Source organism: Bubalus kerabau, chromosome 4 (genome assembly GCF_029407905.1).
Source record: "Bubalus kerabau isolate K-KA32 ecotype Philippines breed swamp buffalo chromosome 4, PCC_UOA_SB_1v2, whole genome shotgun sequence".
NCBI lineage: Eukaryota > Metazoa > Chordata > Mammalia > Artiodactyla > Bovidae > Bubalus > Bubalus kerabau.
In genome coordinates this window covers 79,774,596-79,787,484 of record NC_073627.1, presented here as the reverse complement: position 1 = coordinate 79,787,484, position 12,889 = coordinate 79,774,596, and the positions used below count along the sequence as shown (strand labels likewise).

General features: G+C 37.8%; 1 long non-coding RNA gene across 3 annotated transcripts in view; it reads left to right on the top strand.

Annotated features, from left to right (window-relative positions):
• LOC129649878 (uncharacterized) overlaps positions 1-12,889 on the top strand; it is a 278,357-nt gene that overhangs the window by 222,622 nt on the left and 42,846 nt on the right. The window contains exon 4 of one of the 3 annotated variants that reach the window (XR_008713355.1): positions 3,299-3,604. The exons of the other annotated variants lie outside the window; for them this stretch is intronic. This is a non-coding gene — a long non-coding RNA (uncharacterized LOC129649878). Of the gene's footprint in view, positions 1-3,298; positions 3,605-12,889 lie in introns of those variants that run through there. 3 annotated transcript variants of the gene reach the window in all.

The following is a 12,889-nucleotide window of genomic DNA, read 5'->3' as shown; positions in this document are numbered from 1 at the left end:
TTTCCACAGTCTTTTACAACTTCTTTTCTTTTGGTTGGGATGCAAAGCTTGAGGAAGGGGAAGAAAAAGGGAACTAAAATTGATCCCATCCCAACTTATCTTCTGATTAAAAATACACTAAAGCACAAGAATAGCTGCTAGAAAAAGAAGTTCCCCCAAAGAAGAGAGGATTATGGAGGAGTTCTCTGGACACATCTGTGTTTTCTCAGATTTGGGGAAATAGATGTAAACCTGGGGCAAATAGAAAAGCACATTCCTGAACTTTGTCCTGCTCACTTTCACTCGTCCATCAATTCCTACCATCTGAAATCTAGTAATTAGATTTTTCTCAGGCCCTTTCAAGTTACAAGGAAAGAAGAATGAGTTAGAAAACCAAAGATGAAAGGGACTTATTAAGTGAATATAAGAAGAAAGGAAATCCAGACAGCTCTCTAAGTGGCTGGACCTGTACTTCAATAAATATTATTTCCATCTTCACTTAAAGCGACCAGAATTCAAAAGCACTATGGAGAGCTGTAACTAATGCTGACAAGTCTTTGACAGGGAGAAAAAAAATTCACCACATTCTGTTGGCTTTAAAACAGGTTTTGGTATAAAGGAACATTTTCTAGAAATGTTTGATAATCCCGCTTTCTTGGATTATATCTGGTATTTCTGGTAGTTCATATTCTAAGCATTTCTATCTTCTTGTTTGCTTGACTTAATTAGTACTCAAGTTGGCAGTAGTTTGGACACTGAAGCAGCAATAGAACTCAATAGGCTTTTCCAGTAAGCACCAGTCTGGGTTTTATAGAATCTATTAGTTTTGGAGGAATCTCTCTTATGGTCTTCTCCTGTTTGACTTATTCAAACAGCTTCTGCTCTTCCTCCTTCTTGTGTCATTTTCTGATTTTTCTCACATAACATTTCATCAGGTTATCTAATTTAAAAAAAAGTTTGGCAACCACTTTCAGTCAAGCTGGGGCCTTAGGCGCTAAATAATTGGCAAGTTCCCATCTGTATTATCACTTCCCTGGTGGCTCAGCCAGTAAAGCGTCTGCCTACAATGTGGGAGACCGAGGTTCAATCCCTGGGTCGGGAAGATCTCCTGGAGAATGAAATGGCAACCCACTCCAGTATTCTTGCCTTGAAAATCCCATGGGTGGAGGAGGCTGGTAGGCTACAGACCATGGGGTCACAAAGAGTCGGACAAGACTGAGTGACTTCACATTCACGTTCATCTGTATTATATGTTAACGCAGGTACAGAAAATAAAAGGATGCATTTTCTGTATAGATATAGTAGCGATAGAATTAACTAGAAGCTTATTTACTATTTAAAAAAATAACCATACACTAATAATTCTAAATAGTATTAGTGATAAAACATTCCTCCTTGCTGGGGCCCATAGCTGCAACTGCTCCTGTCTATCTTGATATGCCATTTATAAGTAGCCTTCATCTTCTCCATTCTTATGAATTATATCTTAGAAGAACTTTTTTACATGTTTTCCTATTTTTTAATTTTTTATTTTGTATTTGAGTATAGCTGATTAACAATGTTGTGATAGCTTCAAGTGGACAAAAAGGGATTCATTCATACATATATCCATTTTCCCCCAAACTCCCCTCCTATCCAGTTGGCCACATAATATTGAGCAGAGATCTGTGTGCTATACAGTAGGAATTTGTTGATTATCTGTGTTAAATATAGCAGTGTATATATGTTGATTGCAAGCTTCCTAACTATTCTGTCCTCCCATCTTTCCCCCTGGCAACCATAAGGTTACTTATTAACTTTATATTTTTTATTGAGAAATAATTTACAGATGGTAAAATACACAACCCTTAGGTATTCAACTTGATGTATTCAAACAATTGAACCCTTGCAACCACCCATCTTAATAAAAATATAGAACATATCCATTAACCAGAAATATATCTTTAGTTCACTTCTAGTCAATTCAAAGCCAGCCCCAAACACCTCATTTCTAATTTTTTCACTGTCAATTACATTTTCATATTCTTGAATGCCATTTAAATGAAATGTGTCCAGCTATATTTTCTTATTGATCTGTGTGTCTGTTTTTGTGCCAGTACCTTATTGCTTTGATGACTGTAGTTTTGTAGTATAAAGTCAGGGAGGGTGATACCTCCAACTTTGTTCTCCCCACCCCCCCTTAAGATTGGTTATTCAGGATCTTTTGTGGTTGCATATAAATTTTAGGATTATTTGTTCTGATTTTGTGAAAAATTCATGGTATTTTTTATAACAGGGAGTGCAATAAATCTATAGATAGTTTTGGGAAGTACAGGGACTTCCCTGGTGGCTCAGATGGTAAAGCGTCTGCCTACAATGTGGGAGACCTGGGTTCAGTCCCTGGGTTGGGGAGATCTCCTGGAGAAGGAAATAGCAACCCATTCCAGTATTCTTGCCTGGAAAATCCCATGGACGGAGGAGCCTGGTAGACTACAGTTCATGGGGTTGCAAAGAGTTGGACATGACTGAGCAACTTCACTTTCATTTTGGACAGTATGGACATTTTAACAGTATTCAATCTTCCAACTCATTAACATGGGATATCTTTCCAATTTTTATCACCTTCAATTTCCTTCATCAATGTTTTATTTTTTTTCCTGTATGTTAATGTTGCATCCTGCAACTTTTCTGAATTAATTCATTCTCACAGTTTTGATGGAGACTTTAAGGTCTTATGTTACCTACAAATACTGACACATTTAATTCTTTCTTCCCAATTGAGACACCTTTTATTTCTTTTTTTCCATTATTTCATTAAAAAAAAAAAGAAATCTGATTGGTGTGGCTAGGAATTCAAAGGGTGAAAATGTTAGTCACTCAGTCATGTCTGCCCATGGACTATAGCCCACCAGGCTCCTCTGTCCATGGTATTCTCGAAGCAAAAATACTGGGGTGGGTTGTCCTTTCCTTCTCTAGGGGATTTTCCTGATCCAGGAATCAAACCCAGGGTTCCTGCACTGCAGGCAGATTCTTTACCATCTGAGCCACTAGGAATCCAAATAATATAGTAAATGGAAGTGGCAGGAATGGGCATCCTTGTCTTATACATGATTTAGGAGGAAAAGCTTCAGCCTTTCACCACTGAGTATGATAAATGTTGGTTTGTCATAAATAGTCTTTATTATGTTATGTCCCCTGTATACCCATTTGATGAAAATTTTATTATGAATGGATATTAAATTTAATCAAATGCTTTTTATGCATCTATTGAGATGATAAGGTGATTTTTATCTTTCTTTTTGTTAATGTGATAATCACGATGGTGTGATCACTGACCTAGAGCCAGACATCCTGGAATGTGAAGTCAAGTGGGCCTTAGAAAGCATCACTACGAACAAAGCTAGTGGAGGTGATGGAATTCCAGTTGAGCTATTCCAAATCCTGAAAGATGATGCTGTGAAAGTGCTGCATTCAATATGCCAGCAAATTTGGAAAACTCAGCAGTGGCCACAGGACTGGAAAAGGTCAGTTTTCATTCCAATCCCAAAGAAAGGCAATGCTAAAGAATACTCAAACTACCGCACAATTGCACTCATCTCACACGCTAGTAAAGTAATGCTGGATTCATTTTGATATTTGGCAAAACTAATACAATTATGTAAAGTTTAAAAATAAAATAAAATAAAAAAAAAAAGATAAAAAAAAAAAATTCTCCAAGCCAGGCTTCAGCAATATGTGAACCGTGAACTTCCTGATGTTCAAGCTGGTTTTAGAAAAGGCAGAGGAACCAGAGATCAAATTGCCAACATCCGCTGGATTATGGGAAAAGCACGAGAGTTCCAGAAAAACATCTATTTCTGCTTTCTTGACTATGCCAAAGCCTTTGACTGTGTGGATCACAAGAAACTGTGGAAAATTCTGAAAGAGATGGGAATACCAGACCACCTGATCTGCCTCTTGAGAAATCTGTATGCAGGTCAGGAAGCAGCAGTTAGAACTGGACATGGAACAACAGACTGGTTCCAAATAGGAAAAGGAGTTTGTCAAGGCTGTATATGGTCACCCTGCTTATTTAACTTATATGCAGAGTAGATCATGAGAAACACTGGGCTGGAAGAAGCACAAGCTGGAATCAAGATTGCCAGGAGAAATATCAATAACTTCAGATATGCAGATGACACCACCCTTATGGCAGAAAGTGAAGAGGAACTCAAAAGCCTCTTGATGAAAGTGAAAGTGGAGAGTGAAAAAGTGGGCTTAAAGCTCAACATTCAGAAAACGAAGATCATGGCATCTGGTCCCACCACTTCATGGGAAATAGATGGGGAAACAGTGGAAACAGTGTCAGACTTTATTTTTCTGGGCTCCAAAATCACTGCAGATGGTGACTGCAGCCATGAAATTAAACGACGCTTACTCCTTGGAAGGAAAGTTATGACCAACCTAGATAGCATATTCAAAAGCAGAGACATTACTTTGCCAACAAAGGTCCATCTAGTCAAGGCTATGGTTTTTTCTGTGGTCATGTATGGATGTGAGAGTTGGACTGTGAAAAAGGCTGAGTGCTGAAGAACTGATGCTTTTGAACTGTGGTGTTGGAGAAGATTCTTGAGAGTCCCTTGGACTGTAAGGAGATCCAACCAGTCCATTGTGAAGGAGATCAGCCCTGGAATTTCTTTGGAAGGAATGATGCTAAAGCTGAAACTCCAGTACTTTGGCCACCTCATGCGAGGAGTTGACTCATTGGAAAAGACTCTGATGCTGGGAGGGATTGGGGGCAGGAGGAGAAGCGGACGACAGAGGATGAGATGGCTGGATGGCATCACTGACTCAATGGACGTGAGTCTGAGTGAACTCCGGGAGTTGGTGATGGACAGGGAGGCCTGGCGTGCTGCAGTTCATGGGGACACAAAGAGTCGGACACAACTGAGCGACTGATCTGATCTGATCACAATGATTATGCTGAACCATCCTTGTGACTCTGGAGTGAATTAAACTTGTTCATAGTGTATGACCCTTTTTATGTATGGTTAGATTTACTTTGCTCATGTTTTGTTGAGGACTTTGGCATTTATGTTCATCAAGGGTATTGGCTTGAATCTTTTTTCTGTTTTTAGTGGCTTTGTCTGGTTTTCATATCGTGGTAGTAGTCATCTCATAGAAGGAATTAGAGAGTGTTCTGTCCTCTTCAATTTTTTGAAATAGATTGAGAAAGTGAAAGAAAATGAAGTCACTCAGTCATGTCTGACTATTTGTGACCCCATGGACTGTACCAGGCTCCTCAGACCATGGAATTTTCCAGGCAAGAGTACTGGGGTGGGTTCCCATTTCCTTCTTCAGGGGATCTTCCTGACTCAGGGATTTAACCGAGGTCTCCCGCATTGCAGGCAGATGCTTTACCGTCTGAGCCACCAGCGAAGCCCATAGATTGAGAAGGATAGGTATAAGCTCTTTCATGTTGGGTAGAATTCCCATGTAGCCATCTGGTTCTGAACTTTTGTTTGATGAGAGGATTTATCTTGTTTTTACAAATTCAGTTTCACTACTAGTGATCAGACTGTTCAGACTTTGTATTTCTTACTGATTCAATCATGCTAAACTGTAGATTTCTAGGAATTCACCCATTTATTCTAGATTGTCCAACTTGTTGGTATAGGGCTGTTTATCGTATTCTCTTATGGCTTTTTTCATGCTGCTGCTAAGTCGTTTCAGTCATGTCCGACTCTATGCGACCCCATAGATGGAAGCCCACCAGGTTCCCAGGTCCCTGGGATTCTCCAGGCAGGAACACTGGAGTGGGTTGCCATTTCCTTCTCCAATAAATGAACGTGAAAAGTGAAAGGGAAGTCGCTCAGTCATGTCCAACTCTTAGCGACCCCATGGACTGCAGCCTACCAGGCTCTGCCATCCATGGGATTTTCCAGGCAAGAGTACTGGAATGGGGTGCCATTGCCTTCTCCAGGCTTTTTTCATATATCGGTGATATTGGATGTAATTTTTCCATGTCTATTCCTTGTTTATTTGAGTTTGCTCAGTTTTTGTCATGATGAACCTTTATTTAAAGGCTTTTAAAGCCTTTTAAAGCCTTTATTTAAGGGCTTTTCCAAAAACCACCTTTTTGTTTCACAGATCTTTTCTATTGTTTTCTTTCTTTCTGTCTTTTAAAAATTTATGTCCTCACTGATCTTATTTCCTTCCTTTTGCTGAATGTGGGCTCTGCTTATTCTTCTTTGTATAGTGACACGAGATGGTAGTTTAGGTTGTTTATTTGAGATATTTCTTGTTCCCTCAGTTAATACTGTGCCTCTCTAAACTTTCCTCTTAAGACTGGTTTTGATATGTCCTACAGATTTTCAAGATTTTTTTTTTTAAATTTTCACTTGTTTGACGTATTTTTTTTAGATCCTCTTTAATTTCTACTTTGATCTATCGGATTTTAATAGCATGTTGTTTGGTCTTCACATTGTTTTCACTTTTTCTCATTTTTTTCCTCCTGTTATTGATTTCTAGATTCATACTAGAAATCCTGTGGTCAGGAAAAATGGTTGATATAATTGATTTCCTTTTAAATTTGTTAAAACTTGTTTTGTGGCCCACTTGAAAAGAATGTATATTCTGCCATTTTTTGGATGGACTGCCCTGTAGATATCTATTAAGTACAACTAGTCTAATGAGTCATTTAAGATGACTGTTTCCTTACTGGTTTTCTATCTGAATGATCTGTCCATTGGTGTATGTAGGGTATATAGATCACCTACTATTATTATATTATCATCAATTTCTCCCTTTATGTTTGTTAACATTACTATGTATATTTAGCTGCTCCTATATTAAGTGTGTATATGTTAACAAATGTTATATCCTCTTCTTGTATCGATCCCTTTATCATTATATAATGCTTGTCTTTATATTTTATTATAAACTTTGTCTTAAAATCTATTTTGTATACGAGTATTGCTAACCTCACCTTTTTTTATTGTTTTCATCTGCATGAAATATCTCTATCTCCTCACTTTCAGTCTTTGTGTGTATTTAGCTCTGAAGTGAATTTCTGATAAGCAACATATAGATGGATCTTGTTTTTTTTTTTTTTAATCCAGTCAGCCACCTCATATCTTATCTTAAAAATTTATTTTTAATTGGAGGTTAATAGTTTTACAATATTGCATTGGCTTCTTCCATACAACAATGTGAATCAGCCATAAATAGACATATGCACCCTCCCTCGTGAAGCTCCCCTCCACCCACTACTCCATTCCACTCCTCTAGGTTGTCAAAGAGTACCACATTCAGTTATACAGCAATTTCCTATTAGCTATCTATTTTACATATGGTAATAGATAATTTCAGTCTTATGCTCTCAATCCATCCTACCCTCTCCTTTCTCTCTTGTATACAAATTCTTTTCTATGTTTGTGTCTCTATTCCTGTCCTGAAAATTGATTCATCAATACCATTTTTCAGGATTCCACAAATATTGTTAACATATTTGTTTTTCTCTTCCTGACTTATTTCACTTTGTATAACAGGATCTAGATCCACCCACTTCACTAAACTGACTCAAATGTGGTCTTTTTTGTGGCTGAGTAATATTCTATTGTATACATGACATGTACCAAAGCTGCTTTATCCACTCATCTGTTGATAGACATCTAGATTGCTTCCATGTCCTACCTATTGTAAATACCTCATATATTTTGATTGTAGCATTTAGTCCATTGACATTTAAAGTAATTATCAAAAGGTATGTACTTATTGCCATTTTGTTTTGTATTTTTTTCTGATTGTTTTCATAGTTCTTCTTTTTTAGTTTTTTTCCTTATGACTTGATGATTTCCATTAGTGGTATCTTGTTTTTTGTTTTTTGTTTTTTTAATCTCTAGTTTTTATGTATTCATAGTAGAGTTTTGATTTGCAGTTACAATGGGGTTCTTTTATGTTGATCTATAACTATACTTGTTTTATATTGGTTGTTATTGTGATTTAAATTCAAATACATTCTGAAAGATCTACATTTTCTTACTCAATATTTGTGGTTTTTTATCTCATCTTTTATACCTTTATGTCTGAACAGTTAAGTAACTATTTATTGTAGTTATAGTTGATTTTACATTTTTTGTCTCAGTCATTAACAGCTTAAGTAGTTTATCCATATCCTTTATATATTTGCCTTATCTACTTGGATGATTCTGACTTATAGCCTTTTCTTTTCCACTTAGAATATAATTTTTAATATTTCTTTTAAGGCAATATTAGAATTAGTGAACTCTTAATTTGTGTGAGAAGTTCATTTTCTCTCCTCCAATTCTAAATGATAAACTTATTGGGTAGAGTTCCTAGATGGTACATTTTCCCCTTTCATCCTTTAAAATATGCTGCTTTCTTCTAATTGGCAGTGTTTTTTTCAGAAAAATCAATCAATAGCCTTATGGAGGTTGCCCTGTATGTTACTCTTTGTTTTTCTCTTGCTGTATTTTAAATTATGTTTAATTTTTTCCCATTTTAATAATGATATGTCTTGATATGGGGGTCTTTGATTTTAACTTGCCCAGAATGCTCTGTACTTTCTGTACCTAGATGTGTTTCTTTCTTCATGTTCAAAATTTTTTCAGCTATAATTTCATCAATACATGTGTAATACATTTTTCTCTGTCTCCTCCTTCTGGAACCCTTATACTGTGATGTTGGTGTTTGATGTTATCCTTGTTGCTGTTCAGTTGCTCAGTCGTGTCCAACTCTTTGCCACCCCTGGACTGCAGTTGACTTTTTTCTAGTATGTTTTTTACTTCAGATTTATATTCTTCAGTTCTGATTGGTACTTTTTATACTTTCTAGTTCCTTCTTAAGATTTTCACTGGGTTCACTTATTCTTTTCCCTAGTTTAGTTAGTATTCTTATTATTAATGCTTTGAATTCTTTATCTCATAAATTGTTTATATGTTTTATTAAATTTTTTCCCCAAGTTTTTTTTTTCTTGTTCTTTTATTTGAAACAAATTCCTTTGTTTTTTCATTTTACTCTATGAAATTAGGTGAAATATTTACCTGTCCTAGTTTTGAAGAGGTATCATTATGAGGGAGCATCCTGATACTGTCTGCATGTGCCTGATGGTATTGGTGGGAGGACTGGATCTGAAGTGAGCACAAGTCACATCTTTCCCCAGGCTGAGTCAGGCATGATGCAGTGCTTCTGCTCTGCTCAGTGGTCAACACCACACTAATGGAGATGAAGGTGGGTCCCAAGTTGCTGGATCAGAAACCATGAGGTTTGAGTCTGAGCTGGTTTTGTTCACTTTCAGTGTGAGCTCCTCTCTGGCACATTTGCCCAAGAGGGAAGCAGTGCTGGAGCAAGAGGGTGCAAAGTGAGCATCCTGTTATGTGCCAAGGTGCTGACTGGGATGGTCCTAGGATACCAGTCAGGGCTCTGGACCGCCCCTGATCTGGTGCCTCTGTGAGCACCAGTAATGGTCGTCCTCACTCTGTTCAGCTGTTGTGCTGGCTCTGAGCCAACTCTGTCCCCCACAGTTGCACTCTCTCCTTTGTCTTGGCGTTCTTCACCCTTGTGTGGAGCTACACTGGTGAGCAAGAGTGGCCAGAGTGGGTGATCCATTCAATCTGTGGTGGCCATGGGAAACTGGTCAGAGGTCTTGGCAATTTCAATCTTATTCCTCCACCTTTTCTTCAGGGGTAAGCAAGCATGTGTGAATTCTTCAGGAGCACAGTCTAGATTTCTTGTAGACTCACTGTCAGTCCCACTGGTTTTCAAACCAGGTAAGAGGACTTGTCCTCCTGGTGCTGGACTCTCCTAAAACTAGGAAGCCAATGTGTGGTTCAAACCATTCACTTCCCAGGGAGGATTACTGAGTCCATGTAATCCCCATTTTCTTCTGTGTCCCCTCCTGGAGGTGCAGGTCCTGACATGATTTCTTTATCCTTCCTATTCAACATTCTATAGATATTTACTACATCCTTGATTGCATAAGAGTCTTTCTGCCTATTTCCATGATGATTGTCCTACATGTGGGTGTTTTTAATGTGCTTGTGGGAGGAGGTGAGCTTTGCATCCTTTTACTCTGCCATCTTGATCTCTTCTCATTATTCAGATAATTTCATTCATTATTTTATGCATTAAATAAATTTTAATCAGTCCTATGAAAAAGGTTTTTCAGATTGATAATTTCAAATATTTTAAATAATGCTACTTTTCTCCTAATATTTTACTTTTTGTAACTTTTTCCTATATAATTAAGAATATTAGAATAAGAAAATTAAAGTTCTTTACTGACAAATATTAATTGTATAAGAGTCAACAAGTGTAATGTACTGTTTTTAGTTTTACTTCAGCTTTCAGTTTTATTTCTTTCCCATAGCACTTGTAGAGACTGTATATGCCAAATTAAAAATATAAAGAAAAACTCAAATCTAAGATATATTTTGTTCTATGTCCACTGCCTTTCTTGAAAAATGAAAAAAACTACATGCAAGATCATCAATGCATAACCTTTGCTTCATTTATATTAGTTTTTCATTGTTTGCTTTTAATTCTGTCCTTTTATTTGTCTCTTGATTGATTTTTTTACATTCATCAATATTATTTATAAAACACTTCTATTCCAAACTCCAGTATCAAAATTTAAAAAGAACTCTATAGGATAATATTTATTGCAGATTTATATTTTTGCTATGCATTTGGGTGTGTGTGAACTGATCACAAAAGCCTGAAATTTATAGTTTTCACACTCCTTTTAAATCCTTGTCAGTAAATGATACAAAAATTGTAATTAAATACTTCATATCTTTAGCAAATTGTTGAGTATTGCTTAAGATTTTTCCCCCCTTTTTGTTGTTGTTGTTCAACTGCTCAGTGGTGTCTGACACTTTGTGACCTCATGGACTAAAGCACACCAGGCTTCCCTGTCCATCACTATCTCCCGGAGTTTGTTTAAACTCAAGTCCACTGAGTCAATGATGCCATCCAAACATCTCATCCTCTGTTACCCTCTTCTCCTTTTGCTTTCAATCATTCCCAACATCAGAGTATTTTCTAGTGAGTCAGTTCCTTGCATCAGGTGGCCAAAGTATTGGAGCTTCATTTTTAGCATCAGTCCTTCCAATGCACATTCAGGGTCAATTCATTTTAGGATTGACTGGTTTGATCTCCTTGCTGTCCAAGGGACTGTCAAGAGTCTTCTCTAGCACCACAGTTCAAAAGCATCAATTCTTAGGCATTCAGCTTTCTTTATGGTCCAACTCTCACATCTGTACATGACTACTTAAAAACCATAGCTTTGACTAGACAGACTTTTGTCAGTAAAATGATGTCTGTGCATTTTAATACACTGTCTAGGTTAGTCATAGATTTTCTTCCAAAGAGCAAATGTTTTTAAATTTCATGGCTGCAGTTACCATATGCAGTGATTTTGGAGCCCAAGAAAACAAAGTCTGTCACTGTTTCCACTGTTTCTCCATCTATTTGCCATAAAGTGATGGGGCCAGATGCCATGATCTTAGTTTTTTGAATGTTGAGTTTTAAGTCAGCTTTTTCACTTTCCCCTTTCTCCTTCATCAAGAGGCTCTTTAGTTCCCCTTTGCTTTCTTCCATTAGGGTGGTGTCATCTTCCTGTCTGGGGTTAATGATATTTCTCTCAGCAATCTTGATTCCAGCTTGTGTTTCATCCAGCATGGCATTTCACATGATGTACTCTACATATACATTAAAATAAGCAGGGTGACAGTATACAGCCTTGGCGTACTCTTTTCCTGGTTTTGAATCAGTCTTGTTTCATGTCCAGTTCTCATTGTTGCTTCTTGACCTGCATACAGGAGATTTCTTAGGAGGCAGGTAGTGGTCTGATATTCCCATCCCTTGAAGAATTTCCCACATTTTGTTGTGATCCACACAGTCAAAGGCTTTTGTGTAGTCAATGAAGCAGAAGTAGATGTTTTTCTGGAATTTCCTTAGTTTTTCTATGATCCAATGGATATTGGTGATTTGATCTCTGGTTCCTCTGCCTTCTCTAAATCCAGCTTGAACATCTGGAAATTCTCAGTTTATGTACTGTTGAAGCCTAGCTTGAAGGACTTATTCATCTTCAGTGGCCAGAGAAAGTCAAGATTGTGGCTGGTATTAATTTTGGGGGCTTGTCTGGGTTCTGATTGTGGGCAGGGAGGCCTGCAGAGACCCTTGGCTTGATTGGAAGCTCAAAATCTCTCCCCATGCCAGCCTCCTTTGGGAGAGCAGAGGGTTGAGGTATTTCTCTGAGACCAGACACCCTGCATTAGGGCCATGCTGATCACACATGTCCAGCTGACTGGAGTGCAGGACTTGCAACAACATTGGTCTTGCGAACAATGGAAGAGAGGTTGCCCTTTGCAGCTGCTAAGCTCTTTTGCCTTGAGGACACCTTTTTATTCTCTTGTCTGCACCAGCCTGAACTTCCACTCTGAGAAACACAAATATTTGAGGATCAGAAAGAGGGTGTCTGGGATATTGCGACACCCACTAGCATTTTTGGTACATTCTCCAAGGTCCACCTTGAGGCCTCTTGATGTTTTCCATTTGGGGAACTGATGTGGTTCCAGTTTGGGGATTTCTCCTTATGGAAGGGGGGCCCCATTTGTAGGGCCTTGCTTTGAAGAAGCATCACAGGGTTAGTGGAACTTGGAAGTCAAGTCTTGGGCAGTCTTGCCATTTGGTTTTTGGATTTATGGGCATCTCTTTGCCATTTGCTTTGTTTTTGGTGACTTTCCACTAGAGTGGTTTGGTTTGGTTTGTGCATGCAGACTTCTGACACTAATTGCTTGAACCAGAATGGGATATGCTTTCCTCTGAAGTTCCATCTCACAGTCCCCTAGGAAGAATCCTAAGTGACTGCTTCACCTATAGTTATGATAAGAATTTACTTAATTAGAAATTAAAGGTGATCATACAC